Here is a 26,394-nt window from a genome sequence, read left to right as displayed (position 1 = left end):
ACCTACCGTTTTTAGTATTTACAATGATTTCATTCTTCGCAAATGGAAATGTAAAGAATGCAAAGGAATTAAGATAACTACTGAGGAATACCTGAACGTACTTTTTTTGCTGATGACATCGTTATCATTAAAAAGAATGAAGGTGACCTCCAAAGATCAGTACACCAGCTGAACGAAATTTGCAAGAAGTACAACTTAAAAATTTCTAACAACAAAACAAAAATAACGCCATTCCGCGGAAAATATGCAGTCATATCAAACATAATTTTGATAATTCAGCTTTAGAAGTAGTATCCCAAATCTCTTATTTAGGCTGTGCTCTAAGTTTGATTTTGACACTGATACTGAAAATAAAAAACACAGATTCCAAGTGTCCGAGGTACCATTAGCAGAACATTGGGCCATAAAGTACAAAAAGAAAGCAGAAAGAGCAGAGATGAGGTGCCTAAGAAAGACGAAGGGCTGCACAAGAAGAGATATGATGAGAAACGAAGATATTAGAACAGAATTAAATATTTCCAGTATGAATGAAAAAATTCAAAAATATCGTGAAGATTGGAGACAACACCTCACGAGAATACCTGATCACAGAATTCCTCAGAAGATCCTGAACTACAAGCCGAATGGGAAAAGAGATATTGGAGGACCTCGAAAAAGATGGGAATGATTTTTTTGTGAGTTCGAAACAGGCAACGGCGTAGTCCTTGAAAGGGAGATGATGATTATGACGTTACTCACACTGCAAATGCTCCGAAATAATGCCCAATATTTCGTATCGATTAGTATTTTCATAAATAACATCAATAGAAAAGACAAAGGAAAATTTGGGATTGCAAATAATTTCCCAAGAAGGGACCGTCAGATGTACACGGGAATTTCGTATGTAAAATAAGATACTTTTGTTACTTTGCAGTTGATAATTTACACGTGTTGGGGTGATATTCATCATAAAAATGGGGGAAGTAAAAATTTTGTCGCCATCCTGCAGTTGATAATTTACACGTGTTGGGGTGATATTCATCATAAAAATGGGGGAAGTAAAAATTTTGTCGCCATCCTGCACACATTATAAACGCCGCATTTTAAAGTTTACATGGAAAAACAGACTTGGTTTACATTCAGAAAAAGGTTCTCTCTCATTACATAGGTTGGCAGCTAGGCACGAGTAACTTATCATTTCGCCAAATATTGGCGAGAATAACTGGTCATGTACAGTGGAATGCATTTTGACGCAGTGTTCTCGGGATGTAATTTAATTTTCTCTGTCGATCAGATAAAAGCTATTTAGAATCTTTTTGAATAAAACAATTTTCGGTGTTGGGTCATGTGATTGTAACTATTAAAACAGCTAAATTGCTGACATTTTGACACACTTGCTACCGTCCTCTTCAGGGCGGTTTACTGCACTTTCACTTTCGGTCAGCTGGTGGCTATCGACGTCTTATATTTGAAATGGCACTGGACAATTTTAAGAGGTTGTTACAGAGCGGTGGCTGTATGGTACGCTATTGCTTGTGCTACCCTGGTGGCTGACTGGAAGGCAACTCCACTATGTGATGGGTGGGAGGTAGCGTGTCAGCTGTCTGTTGCCTGTGCCACTCTAGTAAGCGACTCGTCGGCAAACTCTCACTTGTCAGTGGAAAGCAACTGCAGATCGGCAGCTTGTATCCAGGGGATGGTGCTTTCCTACAGCGGGGCGCTAGGCTTCACGGCAGTTCTCTCGCGACCTCTGCCTACACTGCCAAACCAGGGTCAAGTGACGGCGCCGGCCAGCGAACACACGCGGTCCTCAGGGCTGGCGTCGCAAGCAACCAGGCTGCACGTAACTTGTACCCATCTTCCCTGTTTATGTTCTTAGACGTTTAATTATTTCCACAACCTTTCTTATTTTCCACTGCTGCATCCACAGCTGGCCAGCAAGCACGCGACGTTCTTCAAAATTGATAAGACGGCCATATTCTTCATGGTGTTCTGCTATAGCTGACTTACTTTTCTGTCCCAGTCGTACGTAAAGTTCACGCTCCGAAACGCGAGAGCTAATGTGTCTCCTTGTTCCACCAATATAGATTTCGCCGTTTTCACAACAAAGTTCGTAGACACGTGCAGTGTGCAGAGCATTCACGGGATCCTTAGTAGGCCTCAACAAATGTTGGATCTTGCGGCCACTCTGAAATATAAGTCTGACTGCTGCAAGGCGCAGAACCTTGCCTACACTGTCACTGACGCCGCTCATATAACGTAGGTGAGCAACAGGTAAAGTATCTTCTTTATCTTTATTTAGAATCTTTTTGATCAAATTCTTTACGTGACTAGAAAAACAGGTATCCTAACGGTGCGTTAGCTGCTCAGGGTTGCTCGAGATTCAAAATGAAACTAATGGAATATGAAATCCCTTACACTTTAATTACACTCTCTTCTCGGAAATTGTTTGCAGAGTCCTCTTGCTAACTATTAAGTGCAATCCATTCTCGGAAATTTGTTTACATTCGCGATTTTTCTTTTGCCTTATCTTTTCATTCCTTTTATGAAAATATTAATTAACGTAGTATTTTCTGCAGTATTTCGGCTTATCTCCAGTGGAAGCTGGGCTCACATAATTGCCTCTTGCCTCACCTGAAAATGCTATTATTTCTAAACGCTTGGCCATCTGGAACTCCCACTTCGTCAGTTTCGTTACTGCACAAGCTCTGCAAATACTATAAATTTCGACGAAATTGCTAATGAGGAGTGGATGCGGATCCCTTATGAGCTAACACAGTGGAAACGTAACTTACGAATGAACAGAATATGGCGTGGTGTAAACATCTGGGCGCAGCTCAGTCATTTGTGGGAGAACATCGACTCTGGTACTTATTAGCCACCCACAGCCCTGTTTCTCTGACATGTAAGTTATTTGTGTAGAACAAAAATTAAATAAATATTTGTTAAAGGTAACAAAAAACTGAATAATTATTCGTTTCAAACTACTCAGTTCAGAATACTGAAACAACTGAGTAGTTCTGCTCCTAAAAGTTTGGGTCACCCTATACGCTCGCTGTTCAATTTCGTCATAGTTGCTGTTCTGCCTGTCTCTATATCCTGCAGATTTGGTCTCTTCTGAAATATTCCATTTCTGAGTCTTAGGTTTGTTTCTGGATGACTATGTGGATACTACACTCCACAATCGATTAAAAGATGTAATTTTATCTAATTTATATTTATCCCTTCCGAAATCTCAGTAACGCACATTAAAATCTCCAAGGAAATTACATAAAATTAAAGTATAATAAAGTTAAAAAACAACAACAAAGGTTCTTTTTTCGTCCATCTGGGCCCAGAGATATTCTACTACATGAAAGCCACACAGTTACCCCCCGTAGAGTGGAGTTCCTGGTATGCAGGGGTTCTGATGTCGACTTATGCTTTCTGCCCGCATACGGAACGGTTCTGGTGCGGTTGCTCGCTGGTCTTCGTTGGACGTTTGAGGCCGCTTGTGTATGTCTATGGCAGTTGACTCCATCAACGCTATTTGCGAAGTAGCAGTTTAAGCAACTGGCGTAGAGGCTGATGCAGTCGGAGATGGTCTGACTGCAGTCATTGTCTGACTGAATGGTTGTCAGTGGAACCGTCTCTTCTCACGGCCATACGTAGGCTGGTTTAATCCCTTCAATAGACACTTCGTTTGGTTTGCCATTTATTGAGAGCGACATCTTATGGGCATCTCTTTCTAAAACCGGATGTGCTCCTGTGTAGAGCGGTTGCAAGGGTGCTCTAATGCCATCCGAGACGAGCATGATGTGGGTGCCGTGATGCACAAAGATTGACGGTTGCGGATGATGAGACGGCGTCGAAGGCCGAAAGCTCAAGATGCAGTTCTTCATCTGTAGCGCCAAGGCGAAATGGTCCTCTGTATGGGATCCCTGTTTTATGCGGAAAAATCCGAAGGCAATCTTAAGGTTTCACGATACACCATTTCTGCACTTTACTCAGCGAGGTCAGATATGAATGCAGTGTCCAGTCCCATTAACACCAGCTGTCAAACGGTTGACCAGAAAGACTTTTGGCTCATTAATGCTGAGTCAAGTGTCCTGCGCTAGCGCTACATCACGCCGTTGCTTGCTGGATAGTAGCTGGTCGAATGATGATGAACAGACCAGCATAATGTGACAGTTCGTTGAACAAGGCACACTCAAACTGATGGCCCTGGAGTTTCGTCACAGCCATGAGGCACCCAAACCTTGATATCCAACTAGTCAAGAATGCTCTTGCAACTGTTTCTGCCACAATGTCCATGATAGGGCAGCCTCGACCCATCGGGTGTACTTGTCGACAACCGTGAGAATATATCCGAATCCTTTCACTGGTGGTGAGCTGTGGCTGGCTCATGTTATGCACTGGATTAAACCTTGGTTACTATTTTGTGTATAGTCTCCCGTGTTTATCGCGATTATGCTGTTATCCTTTCTCTTCGCAATTGGCAGCAGTGGTGTGTATCGATATTCGCACCTTGTACTATCTTTGGCCTGGCGCTTATAGATCCTGGCTGTGCTGCGTGCGACCAGTTGGTCGGTTGGCGTGGAGCAGCGAGGAAATCTCCGCGGTGCATAGTTTGGCCGGGGCCGCTGGCGGCATCTACGGGCGGTCGAGGTTTGTGATGCTGTTCCCATTACTATGAGGTCCGTGGCTCACCGATCCTGGACACGAAAGTTGAGTTTTGACTTCAACTACCAGCAAGTCACGACTGTTGACATTGTGTCGTTTGGATTTCGTTGTCAGCTGTTGGGACATTCCTGCAAGCAACAACGTGTGTTTTCAAGTTGGCAAATTTTAGCTACCCTCCATTGGAGTTTAACTGTACTTGGTTATTTTGGATTGAAGTTCACCAGCGGAATCTTCTGCCTTGTGGCCGTTAACGTTCCGGTTACCAGCCCTGGCCACTGATGTAAATTCAGGTAGTGTATTTTCCTCATCGTGTTGTCGCTGTCCAGCACGCCGTGTAGTTTGACACCTCATGTATAATTGGTTGTGGGCGCCAATACTTTCTATGTTGTTTCATTGAACTCCATGTTGTGTGCTGGTCAGGTGGAGCGGAAGTTATCACGTTGGTGGGTCCGTTGACTGTTTGTCGGTTGGGTCGTCGTCAGATCGAGAATGGTTGGGCCGACTGCCTGTCTGACCTAAGCGAGCGTTTGTGTTTGAATTCCAGCCCGACAATCGGAAACTTCTGAGCGCCGTTGAGTGTACTGCCTTTTCGTATTTGTTCTTGTTGTTTGTAGTTGTATAGCTTGTAGCCGATTTTTAAATTAAGGTTGTTTTACACTTAAGGCGTAAGTTTGTTTGGGCCTTCAACCTAATTAAAGAGCTGTTTTAAGATAAGGCCTTTGCCTTTAAAAAATTTAATTTTGGTTTGAGTCTTAAGAGATGGGCCTTCAGCCCATTTTTTTTTATTAAAGTTGTTTTGGCTTTCAGCCTAATTGAAAGAACTGATTTAAGATAAGGCCTTCTGCCTTTTAAATTTCTGATTTTCGTTTGAGTTTTAAGTTATTGGCTTTCAGTCGACTTTAAATTAAAGTGGTCTTGCCCTTAAGGCATGAGATTGTATGGCGTATTCAGCCGGTTATTAAGTTCCAAAAATTAATCGTTTTTTTTTAATTTTATTGGCTCTTGTAATGTTTGGTAAAATATAGAAAGTTGTATGTTCGAGTGAAACTGACAGCCACTTATTTTGGCCCCTTTCAATATTTCAACTACCTTTCCTGTCCTGCGGGTTTGGCAGGGCATCTCAGGTGGTACTGGCCCTACGAGGTCTATGTGCACATGCGAAAAACGACCTTCTAGCTCCCAAAACAAGCGATTTATGAACATAACATCCTACTTTGGCCACTTCACAAGGTGAGCATGTTTTAACCCATAAGATGCAATCTTGTTGTACTTCCGGTCACACATACCGGTATATGTCCGTCACGATGCCAATGGTTGCATTGGTCCCTGCATGTGCTAGCTCATAAATTACATCAAACACTTGTCTTCTACACCTTGCAGTGGCAAAGCGGTAAGATCGACTCTGAGGCATGTCACAGCAAATGAGAAAGTTGCCCGACAGTGGTTGTTTCAAATGCATCCCCGTCACTTGTATCGTCTGGGACCTCTGCAGTTCTTCATCTGATTCCTGCGCAACAGCCAGCGGTGTCAGATCCACATTCGCTGAGAGTGCGTAAATTCTGGACAAACAGTCCGCGACCATGTTGTCCGCTCCTCTCAGGTGACGAATATCGGTTGTGAATTGAGCCACGAACTCTAAATGGCGAAACTGTCGAGGAGAGGAGTTCTGTGTTTGTTAAACGCCAAGGAAACAGGTTTATGATCTGCAAAAGCAATGACGTTTATGAGTTGTGAAAGCAGTAAGGTGACGTGCCTCGACTTGCATTCTGAACTGGTTTATTGCTTCGTAGACCGCCAGACGTTTCCGATCGTAGGCACTGTGCCTCAGACAACTTCTGAGATGAAAACTCGAGCGGCTGCCATGATCCTCTGCTGTAGCATCACTCCTATAGCAGTCGGACTAGTGTCGACGACCAGTGCGAGCGGTGCCGATGGATGGGATGAGCTAAAAATCCCACTTCTCACAAGGACGATTTAAGCTTGTGAAACGCAGCTAACTCCTCCTGAGTCCATACGATAGCGTGCTGTCCTCGGGAATTGCTGTTGGCTTCCGTCACCTTGTGTTCTGCGTCGTCTTTTAGGTTGCGTGCCAATGGAAGTGTTTGAAACTATACGGATTTGGCGCTGGAGAGTGTCGAAATTGCGTCGTAGCGCATTCATCTGTTGCTCTAGCGGGACTTCTTGATCTTCATCCTCAACGTCTGCGTCTAAATTTGCTACGCTGTGTTCTCAAATCTGTGAAACTCGTTTTGAAACTGAGAGCGCCAACGCGTGATCAAATTGGTCTGCGATTACTAGCTGCGAGTAGAGCGAAGAGGAGGCGCTGGAAATCACTACACTCTTGACGGCGACGGATAACTGGCCCCTCTAAACTTGCGTAAGTGCAGCGTCAGAAACCACAGTTGCAAAAATCAGCGATCGTAGGCATTTCTAAATGACCGAAGGAATCTTACCTCCATCGTTTCTCTTTGCAGCACTCCGGGGGGGGGGGGGGGGGGGGGGGTATTGTGCACCAGTGGCAACAGTAGCAATTACTGTAACAACAGCCTTTGTGAGTTCAATGCTCCCAGGGTGATGACGAATCGTCCGCGATTCCGTAGGCTTCGAAATAGAGTCGGACCCAAAGATCTGACTGCTGCGAATTTACTACGAGGCACGGAAGATGCGATACAGCCCATTGGAGAAATTTTTGTGGCTTGCTCGGACTTTATCTTTTTGGAGGAACAGCCTGACGTTCATCCCCCGCTCTCGATATGTGTTCCGCGGGTACAGAGCCCGTCCCGATAGGTTAAGTCATTTCGCTCTAAATTGATTTTTCTTCTGCCATAATCGGGGTCACCACTAGTGGGAACTACACTCCACAATCGATTAAAAAGTACCGTCACTTTATTTCTTTATCTATATTCCCTCCGAAATCTCGATGACTCCGAGGAACGAACGCACATTAAAAACTTCAAGGAAACTACATAAAATTAGTAAGCTAAAAAACAATAGCTAGATCCAGAGATATTCTGCCACACTGCTTGCTCTGCTGTTCACATCGCCACAACTAAATTAGTGTCAGGAAACTCCAAATCGATCTTTTTTCTGTCGAGAACAATTTATTGGTATTCTCTTTGCGTATTCTCCACATACGAATATTGGCCGTTTGCAGGTCTTGCGGAGTGCGGCAGCTGAATGTCTATGTTGTAATGATAACCGAGGAAGGAGACGAGCGAGAAGCTGAGATTGAGGCGGAGTTAATTACGAACTTCCGCTAGCCACCAGCTCGTCATAACAAGAGGACATCAGCCCAGCTGGTTTCCGGCTGCGGAGGCACTTCGCTTCTTCAGTTCCCTGAGATCACGGACGACAGGTCTATCGGGAGGGCGATTTCCGAAGAACACATACTGTCACTGTCATAGATATTCGGTCAGATACTGCTCTCAGTCACTATCAACGTCAAGTGATCGACTACGTCACAAAAGTGCACAAAAGAACGACCTGGTTCATATGAAAATAATTTGAAAGTGTCGTAAAAGTATGTGCCTTTAATATTTGGCCACGTAAAAGCATGATTTGATCTTCCTTTTACAACTAGCTGGTTGTCTGCTCATTTCTCACCGTGCGAAAGGGCCGGAGTCGCTTAGATATTGTTAGCTCGCTTCACTATCGCAGAAGTACAGTCCAGGATATTAAAAAACGATTTGAGGAGGAAATCTCCATAACAACCATGCCTCAAAAGTGGCAACCAAGGAAGCTAAATGAAAGAGAAAGGCGATTCATCCTAAGGAGGATTCAGCCTATCCTCGATTAAGTGAACCTAAAACTATCATCCAGTTGCTAAAAGAGACTGTGGCAAGCAATTATGCGAATGAACTGTCCGGAGGGTTATCAGAAAAGAAAGGTGAGCCGAAAGAGTGGCGAGGAAAAACATACACGTGATTGAAATAAACCGCGACAAAAGGATCCGGTTTGCATGGGACCAAGTTTACAAGGTCTAATAACGCTGTACCAACATCAGTCGTTTTGATATTGTGTTATTAGGTACCCAGTTCCGACGTTCCAATAACGTCACCTTCAGGCCAGTCGCATGAATGACATCAAGCACCACTAGTGCATGAGTAGACAACGCACCAATGTACGTAGCGGGTTCCGTAGATTTCCAAACATGAGGAGCACGTGTGCTCTTCACACGTGTCAGAGAAGCTGTCAAACGAACAGTCAAGAACATTATATATTATGCTATGAGGTCAAGACGCTGATGTGTTCGATTACATAGTTTATTACAATAGCCATGTAACATCACTGACTTAACTGTCAGTACAGCTGTCAAGTAACATTATCATGAACTTTCATGATTCGACAACTCCACAAATAACTGCTCCAGCAAAAGTTGACCACTATAGCTCCGCCGGCCGAAGGGGCCGTGTGGTTCTAGGCGCTACAGTCTGGAGCCGAGCGACCGCTACGGTCGCAGGTTCGAATCCTGCCTCGGGCATGGATGTGTGTGATGTCCTTAGGTTAGTTAGGTTTAATTAGTTCTAAGTTCTAGGCGACTGATGACCTCCGAAGTTAAGTCGCATAGTTCTCAGAGCCATTTTTTTACTATAGCTCCACCAACATCAAAGGAGCGAACATACACAGTAGTTTGACAGCAGCCGCTGCAGGAGGACAGCATCAAACTAGTAACAAAATGATGCATTAACTTTACAGTGAAGCTTATAAAAGAACTGCAAAATAGACTTTCACCCATTATTGAAATTTTACGAACTAATACAAGTACTCGTGATGTCACTGACTTAGCAAAAGAATTGGGACAAAATGATATCACTGTCTTGAAAAAAATCTCACAACAATGGAATAATATCAATATTATTCGATGGCACAACATGAAGAATACAGCCGATATTTGGGTTGGAGTTCGACCATGTAAAGATGCTGAAAATCGAAATCCGTTCAAACAACTGTTCACTCTTGCATTTACTGTATTGCCATTGGCGCATTCAAATGCAGAGATAGAAAGAGTTTTAGTGCCACGAATATGATCAAATCAAAACTTCGCAGTTTCCTTGTTCTTACTTCATTGAATTCTATTTTGACGACCGGAAGTACCTTAAAAAAAGAATAAAAATATTTTGACCATGAGTTCCAAGATTTAATAGAAGCAACAAATCATATTCATTTAGGCGTAAAATTAAATAATGGAAAATCCAGGATGGGATAATATTATGAAAAAGACTGTTGCAACTCTCCGTATAGTGGATATACTGAGTAGCAGACCGTCTATTTATTGTGTCTATCTGCGACTGAACATCTCCGCTGTATAGCGACTAGCAACTAGCCTTTTCGTAATATTATCATTTAGGAGTAAAGATGATAGTGATTCACAGCCATCAAATTCAACTTTTGGGCAACTCAACACCCTTTAATCTATCTGACAATTCCGACGATGGCGATGAATAATTTTTTTTTTTTCCGTCTTCGTTTTGCTTTAAAAGGCATTCCTAACTGTTGTAAGTTCTGCAATAATGAAAGCATATACAAATATTTTTGGGATTTCAGTTCGTCAATCCCATCAAATTATTTTAGCGAATTCTCACCTTCAGTCTAGCGATATTTGGTTCAGTCTTGTAGGCTACAATGAGAACATTTTAGCTTTTTCTTGGAGAGTGGCAACAGTGGAGATGTGTACTGAAAGAGAGCTGTGAATATATCCTAATCATATATATTGCTGTCTACTTATATACAGATTTACAGGTTCATCAAACGGACAAGTTTGATGTGTAATTTAAATTCAAGAAATCGGCTGCGAGAACAAACATAATACCAAATAATATTATGTCAAATCATACTATCAAAAATGGGTTATATACATAACATATAATTTAATGTTTAGTTACACCATTTTCTCATCATTAACAATAAGAGTTGCATTCAGTTTTCTCTCGCTCGCCTGTCATGTGCTAAGTCGATTCGCTGCGTGTAAAGCGGAGCAAATGTAGAACGCCACTTCGACACTGGCATTGTTGTGCAATGCTCTTAGTGCACCGCTCCAACCGTAACATCTGCAGTATATGAGGATTCAAGGAGTTGCTCTCTGAGTTGACTTCGAGGCAAGAAAGCGTACGGATGTGAGATACATAGCTTCCTGTTGTGACAACATTGGCTTTGACAACCACTGGCTGCCGCATTTCCGGAATAGCCGTGTCAACAACCCGTGTTGAGTTGGTGGAATTGTTCACAACAATGCACCATCATGTGATACAGATGTTAGACAACATGGTGCTAAACGAGTCTGAATGACGAAAAACAGAGTGGCAGACTTTCACTTTGTGAAGAACCGAGAAGGACAAGATAAGTGGTGGCCTTGGTGTTCGAAGAGCGGTGTATTTTAGTCGAGACGATACTAGACAAAGCTAAAATCAGTCATGTGTCAGCCTTCAGTGACGTTTTGAACGCCAAAGATCGTCGTCCGCTCGGCTCCACGACTGATCACACACATTAAAAAATCCCGCCGAAATGAGGCAGAAATGTTGCAGCTGTGTGAGGGAGCAGATGATTTCTTCAGCTACCTAATTACCACTTGCGACTATGAGTGTATCACTGCGACCCCCAGACAAAGGAGTGAAGCAAGCAGCGAAAACATGCACATTCACCAGCGCCTAGAAAAGCAAAGAACCTTGCATCATGGAGAACTGTGATAGTGAGTGTTTTCTGGGACTGCCATGTTGTGCTAAAATACTGCACTCGTGACGAGAAAATCGTTTAGGTGTCTACTACCAACACCTCCTGACGATACCCCGCTGGAAGCTGTCCAAGGGGATGTTACTGCTCCAAGACAACGCCCCAGCTCATTCTGCATGAGAAACATGTCACACACACTCCTCATTAGGACTGCTGCGACGAAGCTTCAGGAGGTGGACAACATTATGTGAACACCAAATACACAACACATTACCTTGCCTAATGCTGTGAAGGAAAATCGTTGGCATTCAAGGCAGTTACTAGTCGTCTCGCAACGGATAAATACAGGTCCTGTATGGTTTTCAGTGGTAACTTACACCAGGCTTCCTGAAAAATGATGGCAAATTCAGGTAACGATTATGGAGGTGGATGGCAATCATGCAGCCTTCTCTCACAAGTATGCCACAAAGGCTCAATAATGTTGAGATCTGGTGACTATGGTGGTCAGGGAAGATGCGACAGTTCACCATCGTGCTAACAAAGCCAGTCCTCGACGATGCGAGCTGTATGAATAGGGGCCCATCGTGTTGGAATACACCACCACCACAGGGGTACCATGGGAACCTGACCAGCCAAACTGGCCACATAATCAGGTGCAGTATTACGACCCCGCAGATTAACAAAGGGGCCCATGGAACACTACGATATGGCGGCCCAAATCATGTCATATTTTACTCTTGACAACAAGCAGTCTGTGTCGTAGGCTTGGAACGACGTACACCAGACATAAATCTTTCCAGAAGTTGGAAATGTTGTGAAAGACTCATTTGACTTAATGACTTTCTTCCATGGTTCCACCCTCCAGATTCCGGCACCAGATTTTCCTCTTACGGGCATTCTCATCACTGATACAGGGTGTTTCAAAAATGACCGGTATATTTGAAACGGCAATAAAAACTAAACGAGCAGCGATAGAAATACACCGTTTGTTGCAATATGCTTGGGACAACAGTACATTTTCAGGCGGACAAACTTTCGAAATTACAGTAGTTACAATTTTCAACAACAGATGGCGCTGCAAGTGATGTGAAATATATAGAAGACAATGCAGTCTGTGGGTGCGCCATTCTGTACGTCGTCTTTCTGCTGTAAGCGTGTGCTGTTCACAACGTGCAAGTGTGCTGTGGACAACATGGTTTATTCCTTAGAACAGAGGATTTTTCTGGTGTTGGAATTCCACCGCCTAGAACACAGTGTTGTTGCAACAAGACGAAGTTTTCAACGGAGGTTTAATGTAACCAAAGGACCTAAAAGCGATACAATAAAGGATCTGTTTGAAAAATTTCAACGGACTGGGAACGTGACGGATGAACGTGCTGGAAAGGTAGGGCGACCGCGTACGGCAACCACAGAGGGCAACGCGAAGCTAGTGCAGCAGGAGATCCAACAGCGGCCTCGGGTTTCCGTTCGCCGTGTTGCAGCTGCGGTCCAAATGACGCCAACGTCCACGTATCGTCTCATGCGCCAGAGTTTCCACCTCTATCCATACAAAATTCAAACGCGGCAACCCCTCAGCGCCGCTACCATTGCTGCACGAGAGACATTCGCTAACGATATAGTGCACAGGATTGATGACGGCGATATGCATGTGGGCAGCATTTGGTTTACTGACGAAGCTTATTTTTATCTGGACGGCTTCGCCAATAAACAGAACTGGCGCATATGGGGAACCGAAAAGCCCCATGTTGCAGTCCCATCATCCCTGCATCCTCAAAAAGTACTGGTCTGGGCCGCCATTTCTTCCAAAGGAATCATTGGCCCATTTTTCAGATCCGAAACGATTACTGCATCACGCCATCTGGACATTCTTCGTGAATTTGTGGCGGTACAAACTGCCTTAGACGACACTGCGAACACCTCGTGGTTTATGCAAGATGGTGCCCGGCCACATCGCACGGCCGCCGTCTTTAATTTCCTGAATGAATATTTCGATGGTCGTGTGATTGCTTTGGGCTATCCGAAACATACAGGAGGCGGCGTGGATTGGCCTCCCTATTCGCCAGACATGAACCCCTGTGACTTCTTTCTGTGGGGACACTTGAAAGACCAGGTGTACCGCCAGAATCCAGAAACAATTGAACAGCTGAAGCAGTACATCTCATCTGCATGTGAAGCCATTCCGTCAGACACGCTGTCAAAGGTTTCGGGTAATTTCATTAAGAGACTACGCCATATTATTGCTACGCATGGTGAATATGTGGAAAATATCGTACTATAGAGTTTCCCAGACCGCAGCGCCATCTGTTGTTGACAATTGTAACTACTGTAATTTCGAAAGTTTGTTTGCCTGAAAATGTACTGTTGTCCCAAGCATATTGCAACAAACAGTGTATTTCTATCGCTGCTCGTTTAGTTTTTATTGCCGTTTCAAATAAACTGGTCATTTTTGAAACACCCTGTATGTGGTTTTGGAATTCCAGTTCGCCATTTCCCAGATTAAGGCGCTATCTTCGTGTTGTTTTGGTGCTGACGGACACCGCGAGTGCTAAATACAGTCCTCTTCAATTGTCGTCTGTCACCATCAGTCAACATACACCTTTGTCCGCGTTGTGACCTAGCGAATGACGTTTATCCGCTTTGCCTGTATGCGATATATATCTTCGATACGGTGTCTCTTGAAACACCAACCATTTTGGCTGTCCACGTTCGTATACTTTGCTCCAACACAATGCACTTACAGCTATACACGACACGGTTATGGCAACTACTAACACGTGAAACATACTGAAGGCATTGCACAGGTGCCGTGCATGGTCTAATACAATCGCGCAACCAGCAGGTTCGCTAGTATCTGCTTTTGTATAGAAGAATGCATTTGTAGCGGTGTTTCCATGTTCTTGTCCAGCCCTGTACTTCTTAGTGATGGCTGGGTGTTGTGTGCTGTCCTTAGGTTAGTTAGGTTTAAGTAGTTCTAAGTTCTAGGGGACGTATGACCACAGCAGTTGAGTCCCATAGTGCTCAGAGCCATTTGAACCATTTTTTTGTACTTCTTATCTCTAGTGCTGCATGTGGAATGGATTTTCCAGTACTGCAATGGCCGAAGGGTCAGAACGCTTGAACTATTTAATTTTATGTTTTGGTTGATGATTACATACAGTAGTACAGAGATAGATGCTGAAGTACAGCTCGTATAACAGATAGCATCCTAACATAATAACCGGATATCCCAGAGCTCCTCAAATTAATGGAATACAGCAGCCGAAGATAGAGAGTAAATTATGCATCCCGTTCTTGGGGGGAACCCAACGCTGGGCAGCAGCCGTTCTTTTTGCGCTAAATTACGTATGCACCTGACATATGACACGCTATAGGAACGCAGAAGGAAAGAGCCACAAGCGTAGTTCTCAAACAAGCATAATATTACGAAAAAGAGATTAGTATTATAAAAATTAAAGGAAATGTTTTAACGGGTATGGATGTTTAAAGAACATTTTTTAAGGTTGTGATGAACATTTCACAGACACTCCCAGCAATGAAGATCGCCACTTCTTATTAGCGCCTGTCAAGGTCATCCGTTAGCAGATATTGAAACTGATAGTCAGGGGAAGGCAGGATTCGGTTACGATTGTGGACGGGGTCGTAATCAGTTATTATTGGTTGCCTTCTACAGTTACACACATTTATTTTTAAAACAGTAATTCCAAACTCGACAGTAAATAAAGAAGTACCACATGTTATTAATGAAGGAATAAACAACTGTGTAAATAATAGTGTTTTCAGTGCGTTACAATTCAGCAAATCACCATAAAATACAGATACAAATAATGTTAAAAAAAGGCCACTGTGATCACGACTGAAGGCCTTACACGCCAGGAACGGCAATTATATAAAAAATTTTAGATACCTGCTGTAAACAACAAATACAAGCAAAGGTTAATTAAAAGAAACAAGCAACTGACCACCAAAAGGGTGAAATAAAATGATGGTAACCTTGTAACACAACTCTTACACTGCTAGATTTATTCGAGAAGGCGACTGGAACTATTAACTATAACCTTTAATGTAGGCATTACAAGGTATGGTAATAAATAATACAATAGTAAAACAGAAGGACCGATCACAGACGGTGCTCCAGGAATCGACCTCTGAGAACGTCTAGCAACAAACACTTTCGCGAGCAATGAGACAGACTTCACAAGATGGTAACTCAGACTAGTGGCAGTCTAACGTATGACTATGACAATATTGCTGAAACTACCTCAAGAATGGAACAAGACGCCAAAGCCGGAACCGGCGGACTGCACTACGCGCCCAGAATACTGTGCTTACAGCGCCCGGAACGAGAAAGGAATCACTACCACAAGAGTAGAAGAATCACAAACGGCCTACAATCAAGAAAGCTGTCAAAACTACACGCCTTACAGGACGGCAGCGGCAAAGCGAGGAAACGTGCATTACCGTTACACACATTAACCCCAAGGGCAGGTAACTGGGGCGGTTGCGGCCACCAGGCACGAAAATTACCGCTGCTTGAACTTAACAAATTGTAACAAACTGAACGCAGTAAATATTAATAAGAAGTCGAGGGAAACTAATCAGATCCGCTTTCCCCAAGTACTCCACTCGCTGTTCTTCGCCTCGGCGACACGACGAGCAGCAACACGAACCCAAGTCACTGAAGAATCGCGAAATGTCACAATCGTGGAGGTTTCTCTACCTGAATTGAAATGCACTCGTCTTAAAGTCTGTGTCCGCAGCTCGTGGTCGTGCGGTAGCGTTCTCGCTTCCCGCGCCCGGGTTCCCGGATTCGATTACCGGCGGGGTTAGGGATTTTCTCTGCCTCGTGATGACTGGGTGTTGTGTGATGTCCTCAAGTTAGTTAAGTTTAAGTAGTTATAAGTTCTCGGGGACTGATGACCATTGATGTTAAGTCCCATAGTGCTCGGACCTGGCTCCTCCTGAGTCCCCAACCGAACTGCTACACTCACATGACACGGAAGAACAACGACGTCGCCCCAAAGGTAGGGCAACAGTTATTACATATCGATAACCACCGCTGCTGTCACTAGCGGACGGGCAACACTTGCGAAACGAGTGGCGCCAGTCAAGACAAGAAGAAGACAAACAACCGCAACGACGCCAACTAAAGGATACGGTCTGCCCTCCAACATGAGGGCGGAAACCTACAAACAGTGAGCCGCAGCATGGCTCACATATGTTGTTGGAAGCTAACAAAAGTATGCAGTGGAACGCAGACTCTATGCAAACAAATGGGAACAGCTTCACACATGTCGCACGCGGGTACCATGTGGCTATAAGTGTTACATCAGAGTTGTAGTTAAAAAGCTGTGAGTATGTAAAAAGCCGGGAGGCACCGTAATTCATATCGACGTTTGTAGATAGTGCAGTTTCAATGGAAAAGAAAATATACTGTATTAGTCTTATCGAAGTGGCGCAGTGGTTAGAACACAGGACTCGCATTCCGGAGGACGACGGTTTAGACCCGCGTCCGGCCGTCCTGATTTAGGTTTTCGTGATTTCCCTAAATCACTTCAGGCGAATTCCGGGATGGTTCCTTTGAAAGGGCACGGCCGATATCCTTCCTCATCTTTCACTAATGTGATGGGACTGATGACCTCGCTGTTTGATCTCCTACCCCCAAATCAACCAACTGAACTACTCACTTACTGTATCACATCGTTCCGTCGCTGCAAGCAGTGAGGATTACTTTATTTGTAACAAATTATTTATTAATCGACGTTTATAGATGGTTGAGGGACACAGAGCCACTACCAACACAAAAAGACATCCTGAAATAGGAATAAGCAATTTTAGCTTAACACAGCGATTTCAGTTCTGCGACCTGACCATTCAGACCATAAACTACAGCTTCGCCTGTGTGAAGGAGAGACCTGGATTAATTCTTTGCCCTGTTAGAATATCAAAAATTGTAATTAAGGCTTGTCTGCCTCTATTTGACCCTCGAGACTGCGTTCAACTACTCACAACTCCAAAGCGTATAGTTAAAAGACCTGTCTCTATCTAACTCCTTTCAAGAAAAGCTCCGAAATCTGACCTCTAGACTGGAATTTTTCACTGCTTACAGTTCTATACACTACCTCCAACTGGCTAATATCATCGAAAATGATAACAACAACACAGGAAAACTGTTTAAATTTGACAGAAGGAGTCAGACATGAAATTATGACTCTCACATATGCATGGAAACATTTAAATTATTTTCATGAATTAATCCTAACCAAGTTCATCACTTTCATCCAACACCGTATCCAGCTAGCTAATGGCTCCACGCTCTGCCCTGTGACCTATCACTAACTCCAGAATTCCAAAATAATAACTACTGTAATACACAAAGTTCAGAATACGATCTTTAAAGCGACACTGTAGTGTGGATCCTTTCTTAAAATGACGGAAAGGGCTACATTTTACTTGCAATTAAGAGTGATTTGAAAATGACATGAAATGCAGATGTTACAAATGTGCTTCACAGTGACGCTTGCAAGGGAACCTCCCCATCGCACCCCCCTCAGATTTAGTTATAAGTTGGCACAGTGGATAGGCCTTGAAAAACTGAACACACATCAATCGAGAAAACAGGAAGAAGTTGTGTGGAACTAAGAAAAAATAAGCAAAATACACAAACTGAGTAGTCCATGCGCAAGATAGGCAACAACAAGGACAGTGGGACTGAAGGAGCGCGGTGGTCCCGTGGTTTGCGAGACCATCTGCGGAACGGGAGGTCCTTGGTTCAAGTCTTCCCTCGAGTGAAAAGTTTATTTTTTTATTTTCAGACAATTATCAATGTTCAAGCACTCACACATAATCAACTACGCTCTCCAAAATTCCAGGACATGTTCAGATTTCCTTGGACATATGCAGGATTTGACGGTCTACACACGGAAAAATTTGAAAACGTTAAAAACATGTTTTGACAGAGCACAGAGAAAACTGTGCGACTGTGAAACTGTTGCATTCATTTGTTGCAGTTTATGTGACAAACTCTTATGTTTTCATCACTTTTGGGACTGATTATCACATCCACGAGAAAACCTAAGTCGGGCAAGGTAGAAGAATCTTTTTACCCTTCCGCCAAGTGTACAAGTTAGGTGGGTCGTCAAAATATTCCTGTCATGTGACGCACATGACGTCACCAGTGTCGTATAGAATATATCAGACGTGTTTTCCTGTGGAGGAATCGGTTGACCTATGACCTTGCGATCAAATGTTTTCGGTTCCCATTGGAGAGGCACGTCCTTTCGTTTACTAATCGCACGGTTTTGCGTTGCGGTCGCAAAACACAGACACTATACTTATTACAGTGAACAGAGACGTCAATGAACGAACGACAGATCATACCTTTGCGAAAATAAAGAAAGTAAAATTTACACTCGAGGGAAGAGTTGAACCAACGACCTCTTATTCCGCGGCTGCTCACGCTAACCACGGGACCACGGCACTGCTAGGCGCATGTTATTCTTGATGTTGCCTGTATTCTACATGGACTACTCAGTTTGTATATTTTGCTTATTCTTTTCATAGTTCCACACAACTTCTTCCTGTTTTCTCGATTGATGTGTGTTCAGTTTTTCAAGGCCTATCCACTGTGCCAACTTATAACTAAATCTGAGGCGGGGGTGCGGTGGGGAGGTTCCCTTGTTAGTAGGAATTAGCTACTCGCACGATCAAATAAACATCGCATTGCAGCCTACTACGAACCATGTTTACGTTTATTGAGCATCTGGAGGCTGTTTGATCCCCATAAATACAAAAAATTTTAATAAATAAAGTCGTTCAGGATCCAGGACTTGCCACCTCATCCCCGCGAGGGATGACAGCTGACTTCTCATTTTCGCGAGCTCCAAACGGCTCCACGAAATTGTTTAATGTATAGGCATTTCAGTCAGTCAGAATCAGGAACAGAATGAAGGCATTCTCATTGGCCACTTCCTGCTTCTGCTTACAGTGCTTCTGTGAGGTACTGCCTCCTGGCAGGACATTAAGAACCTTCTCTGCAACGGATGTTGGGAGCGCACAGACAGATCATCATGGGGATTACTCGCACTTGAAATGAGCATAGTCGCCACCGACCACCGCCTATTGAGGAAGTTTAGGGAAACCGCGACCCTCAGCTCGAGATTGAAGAAAATCCTCTTACCTAGAACCCAACTCTGCGATATGCAGTAGTCAAAGAACAGGCACTCAAGCATGATTAAGAAATGAGATGGTGCAAGACTGCAGAAAATATTCGAGCCAGGTAACTGTGGCCATTCGCAGGTTGACTATACCTGCGGCTGAAACAACGAATCAGACATTGTTTGTGAGTTCACAGGACTTTAAGTAAAGATAGAAAGAGAAGGGCCGACTACCAAGGAAAAAAAGTAACAGACATATGAACACCACATCATCAAAATTGTGAGATTTTCTAGCTACTACAGTTCTTAAATCAATCGCATAACAAATATACTTGTTAAGTTTTCGAACGAATGGTTTTCAAATTATGCATTTCTTCGAAATACAATTGAGCCGTAAAAACATTCGTACTTTCGATTCTCCTCCAGACATTGTACCCTCTCGGCGCTCGTAATGCGGTCGCGAGGTGGCGAACACGAGGAGAGGTGACCGACAGAGCGAACGTACGGAGGAAGGGGCATTTAGTAACAGCCTATGGTTGGTAGTGGACACGAGGGGCAGCGAATAATGTCGCTATGAAAACGTCCATTCGGGTCGGCGCCGGCTGTATTGGGCGCGTTTTGGAATGGGCTGCATAGCGAAGACGTTTGGTGGTCGTTAGCCGATTATATGTTGTTGCGGGTCCTCACTCGTGACCTATCTTTCCGATGCTGTGGGACACGGACGTCAACTGACGTCATAAGCTGATATCACAGTATTTACGTCATTCGTTGGAGAGACATTTTCTGCCCTCCGTGTTGCGAGGGTGATGAAACTGACACAGATTACTAGTTGATTCTCAGTCACGAAACTTGTAACCTTCCTGTATAAATAAATAAAAAATAACGTAACAATTTGTAATATTCCAGAACAGGAAATGAAAAATAAAAATAATTAAATTTTGATAATTAAATTCTGGCGAATGAAAACTGATAAGTCTTCACTCAGGAAAAATTAAATTTTTATGTAAGCAGTACTACTCCATGGCCCTGTGAAATCAATCTGAATCCGTCCGTGAGAAATAAACTGAAAAATTCTTACCTCGTGATGGTGTCGCCGGATAACGCTGTCTGTATATCTGCTCGTAAATGGCACAGCTTAGTGCAATGCTGACCTATCTACTAATATCTGATGACATTTGTCTGAGATCTGAATTACGAGAAAAACTGACTTTACTTAGAGACACAGCTGCACAGCTGGTCGTCTGATTACTAAACAACACATGACTATGATCTGACAAAAATTCTGGAATATTTTAATTTAGATAAATGACTGGATCGGGACTGGCAATGACTTAAGGGGAAATTATACTTTTATAGTTGGCTGGTAAAAACAATTACATTCTGAAATTTTTTTATGTTGTCGATGTTGTTGTTGTTGTGGTCTTCAGTCCTCAGACTGGTTTGATGCAGCTATCCATGCTACTCTATCCTATGCAAGCTTCTTCATCTCCCAGTACCTACTGCAGCCTACATCCTTCTGAATCTGCTTAGTGTATTCATCTCTTGGTCTCCCTCTTCAATTTTTATCCTCCACGCTGCCCTCCAATACTAAATTGGTGATCCCTCTATGTCTCATAACATGTCCTATCAACCGATCCCTTCTTCTAGTCATGTTGTGCCACAAGCTCCTCTTCTCCCCAATTCTGTTCAATACCTCCTCATTAGTTATGTGATCTACCCATCTAACATTCAGCATTCTTCTGTAGCACCACATTTCGAAAGCTTCTATTCTCTTCTTGCTAAACTATTTATCGTCCACGTTTCACTTCCATACATGGCTACATTCCATACTAATACTTTCAGAAACGACTTCCTGACCTTTAAATCTATACTCGATGTTAACAAATTTTTCTTCTTCAGAAACGCTTTCCTTGCCATTGCCAGTCTACATTTTATATCCTCTCTACTTCGACCATAATCAGTTATTTTGCTCCCAAAATAGCAAAACTCCTTTACTACTTTAAGTGTCTCATTTCCTAATCTAATTCCCTCAGCATCACCCGACTTAATTTGACTACATTCCATTATCCTCGTTTTGCTTTTGTTGATGTTCATCTTATACCCTCCTTTCAAGACACTGTCCATTCCGTTCAACTGCTCTTCCAAGTCATTTGCTGTCTCTGACTCTTGTCGATAAAGATCTACAATCCATTACATGCGAAACTTGAATATATCACAGATCTGGGTCAACTGGTGCTGACGAATCACAAAAGAAGAGATTGAAACAAATTCATGTTAACATCTCAGACAAGTGACTTAACTACGCGCACGCCAATAAAAATAATAAAATTTACCATACAATAGATGGCTGACTTAATTACACTGTTGATTTTTCATTATATTAACAATTATTCATTTGTTCATCATCATCTCATTCCATGGTATCATTTAGCTCTGCAGCTGATCACAATTATTATTCAGTTCCATATAATAAAACTTTACAATTTGTTCTGCACTGTGACTTTCACAACTACTAACTATAAAATGCACTGTACCCGCGATAGACTACAACTACACTGTCGCAGCGAGCGACTGCAACTGCGGCAGAGACTGCTCTTACCTGCGACTCCATTTCAGCTCTCTTTTAACAGGTGCAAAGATATTTTATGTCTCACGCAGTGCCTGTGAATTGTCGTTCTAGAAAGTGAGCAAACCCCTTACAAACTCTGTGTGCAATTTGTCTTGTGGTTCACCGTTGCGAAACTTGTGCCATTCTGACTGTAGTAATTTGTGCTGGCATCTGATTGCACCGATATTCTGGGTTACCATTTAAGCCTGGGGGCTTACTGCGTATTATTTCTTAATGTTAGTGTTCCAGAAACCACCGTGTATCTTTGAACAGACCGATGCACCGCTGTATGATCATTCTGCCAGATCTTTTTGCGGAGTCTCGAATGCTGGGGTCGATCGAGGTCGCGTAACTGTTGTCAGGCTAATTTATCATTCTATGCCTTTCCTTGTGGTAATCTTACGTAAGTGTGATTTCAATTGATTGTTTAAAATACCCGCAGTTTGAGTGTGATATGGTTACTGCTTGCGGGCAGTAACAATTTGTTTAATGTGTTTTGGTACTAATTTGATGCGGTTTTATCCAATATTGTTCTAGCTGCACTGCGTTGGGTTTCTTAGGATAGGGTTATTTATTTAAGGAGTTTAAGTTGAAGCGTGTTCGTTATTGTATTGAGACGCACGATTTATTGGATCGCAATTTCTTAGCATTTGTTGTATCTCTGAGCCTGGGTTGTGGGTTTGACCTACACCTTCGGGTCCTTCAGTGGTTTCTTATTTAGTAGGTTGTAAAGTTCCATTTATGGTCCAGGTACACCCAGTAACAGTTGCCTGTTTTGAAGTTAATACTGTTTGAGGAAGTATATGTGAGACAAAGTCGGTCTGTGACTTGTATAGCCTACATCGCACTATTGGTCTGGCAGACAATCGGTGGTCGAGCGTGACAACTGACGTTGTACACGACGTCCGTGTATGTGTCTGGCTGGCGCCTGGAGCTCAGGTATAAGTGTCGTTTATTGGTCCAAGGTTCACAGACTTAACAAGGATCTCTGTACATGTAATTTTTGCCCATAATTTTCAGGCTTTATCTAAGTTGTGCTTCAGATGAACGACTTGCGTGTTTAAACCTGCTTATTCTATTTATTCAGTTACGAATGCATTTTCCAAACGTGTCATTTACTGTCTGTAAGTCAATTTGCCACTGTTCAGTTTGTCTTCAGTCTAGTCCTCGAGATAAACACCGAAAGCATTTTATTGTAGTCGCATTACCGCAATCCCATAAAAATCTGCATTAATGTAAATTGGCTTCTATCGTTTGATCTGTAATGATTGTTCCCTATCATTCTACTGATACTCGTGGTATAATAATCCCATGAAATACGCATTTGCGTAAATCGGTTTCTGCCGTCAGATGTGTACCTAGTAATCAATATAACGACAAGCTGTTCAGACAACTGCTATTTAACCCTAGTTTGTTGCTTTTTTACTGATTGTATCTGTATCACAATTACTGTCTCGAGGGCAAACCTGTGCCTGTTTGAATATCTCGTAATCACTCATTTGACAAAATTATCCATTATAATAGTTATTTGAATTAATTGTTTACTTGAACAAAATTTTTGTTCAGTAAAAGGTGAATAAAATTCTCCCTCCCCCCTCCTCACCCCTCAAGGTACAGTCCTTCCATTTACTCCTATATGGGCGTTTTGTGAGACACCGATGCATCCCCTTATCAACAATTTCTTGGAAGCTACGATGGCGTAGTAACACTGCTGAAAACAATTTTTTTATTATATTAAAACAGTTCATATATTTCGTCATTGTTATAAAGGTCCTTGCATGTGTGTGCAGAACAGAGAATGTGGGAGTGGCGGGAGGCTACACTTTTTTTTTTTTTTTTTTTTTTTTTTTTTTTTTTTTTTTTTTTTTGGAGGTGGGGGGGGGGGGGACGAAGTCGAGGTGGGGAGACAGTAACCAATCCCTTTCACTTCCCATCCCCTCCCCTCCCCTACTCCAGAATAAAATGCAGATTACCAACCAGTCACAAGGAGAAGGAAGAGAAATCGTCCACATGACTCAGTCCATTTCCTGATCTGGTTTACGTGTTCAGCTTCTATGCTGAACTGTGTATTTATTTACGCATAGTGAGAAATTTTAGTAGAGGGCTTGTGACCGAAGATTTTTTTTCCTTTGTAATAAATGAAAAATGTTCAAATGTGTATGAAATCTTATGGGACTTAACTGCTAGGGTCATCAGTCCCTAAGCTTACACACTACTTAACCTAAATTATCGTAAGGACAAAAACACACACCCATGCCCGAGGGAGGACTCGAACCTCCGCCGGGACCAGCCGTTTAATTAATATGCTTCCATTTTACAGTATTATACGTTTTAGTTAGTTGTCTATTGTATTACTGCTATCGTATTTTATGTTTTATTACTGATTTTTATTAGGACATAAATGTAAAGTGCGTATATTTCAACATATGAAATTGTATTTTCAAGTGTATTCTGTTTGTGACTTCTTGGATAATAATAAATGAAACAAACGCATCGGATGAGACCAACAACTAGAGATAATACGGTCAATAAATGCTGAATAGAAAAACTTAAAACATGTTGCCTCCACAAAGTAACTGTTCAGTCGATAGCACGGGAGCCCCCACGTGCAAGTATGAACGATAAATTACGAATCAGGAAGTGGTTGTTTATAGGGACTGTGAAACGTGTGTTTGGACGCTACAGTCTAGGTGCCAACCGATGACTTTACCAGATTAACCTCTAAGAAAAAAGATCATTCAGATTATCAGATAAATGCTGGCGGGAATTTACACTGAAAAAAATGTTTACTAGCCACGAAGCCTTAAATTTTAAATAAACAGTTTAACTAAAGTAACACTTAACATATTTAATAATTGATCATCACTGAAATAACGGTCGTCTGAGAGACGAGTTATATGAAATGGAACAGTACCTCATGTTTATATACGCTGCCAGAAAAGTCATGGAAAAATAAAGTTCCTTTCGTTAAAAAAAGTTAAAGGGCCACAATTGCGAACTAATAAAATTCTGAGTGCAAACCACTCCCTACCACAATAAAGTTTCAAAGTTCAGTTTATTCAAGTACGCACGTTGAAAATGTTTATAATATTGATCAGTAATGCGCGCAAATGTCACAAGTCCACATCTCAACCAGTTCACTTCATGCGAAATATCCTAAGTCCCCAAGCTGAAAATACTTCTGTGTGTTTGTATGACGCACTGGGATATCGGAAGTCTGTGACTCAATACTTGGAAATATTTCGACTCACTCGCAATGCGACCTACTGCCGGAAATCCGTACTGTTTATTCCAGCTGTCGACCCAACTGCCGCACGAACCGAACGTAGTGTACCCACGCAAAGACGGCTGCTACTATTTATACCATCGCCTTCATGTGAGTCAAGCGGACGAACTCCAGACTTCTGAACCTATATGTTTAACTCTGTATATGATGTTTCTTACATGAATCCAGAGGTAAATTTCCTCATCTTTCTAGTGCTGCCCTTAGTTCTTCTTTAACATAAATAGTTTGTTCATAAATAATGATTCTGTCCAATTAAACGCTACTTTGCGTTACGTTACTAATAAATGTTAACAGTTAAAACTAAGAACATTCATACGTCTCCAGTTATGTCTGCTTAGTAATGCTGAAGCTACTTTCAATGTTTCGTGCCCTAATTAATGTGAAAATTCAGATTATAGATTACGGCCTGTAATTCAAAATAGGTGATGCTGCCATCTATTGACGACACGGCGAACCAGATGCGCCTACCCAGTCCTGTGTGGCTAGGCGTCAACGTCCTCCTGGTAGTCAAACATTCGCCGGATCGCCCGCTCCTGCTCCTGTCACAACAGGCAGCACGCACCCACTGCCCCATATGTTTATAAATTTTTTTGTCATAATTTCCTGGTTGTACCGTCTCATGTTGTGGCTCTTTTGTGTAATATGAATGTAGAATGTTGTGATTTGTGTAAATATTGTACTACGACCATTAGGACAAAATTTTTATCTACGAGGGCAGTTCAATAAGTAATGCAACACATTTTTTTTCTCGGCCAATTTTGGTTGAAAAAACCGAAAATTTCTTGTGGAATATTTTCAGACATTCCCTCTTCCTCTCGTATAGTTTCATTGACTTCCGACAGGTGGCAGCGCTGTACGGAGCTGTTAAAATGGCGTCTGTAACGGATGTGCGTTGCAAACAACGGGCAGTGATCGAGTTTCTTTTGGCGGAAAACCAGGGCATCTCAGATATTCATAGGCGCTTGCAGAATGTCTACGGTGATCTGGCAGTGGACAAAAGCACGGTGAGTCGTTGGGCAAAGCGTGTGTCATCATCGCCG

Source organism: Schistocerca americana, chromosome 2, assembly GCF_021461395.2.
Source record: "Schistocerca americana isolate TAMUIC-IGC-003095 chromosome 2, iqSchAmer2.1, whole genome shotgun sequence".
NCBI lineage: Eukaryota > Metazoa > Arthropoda > Insecta > Orthoptera > Acrididae > Schistocerca > Schistocerca americana.
The sequence above is the reverse complement of the archived record's forward strand: the minus strand, read 5'-3'. Positions refer to the sequence as shown.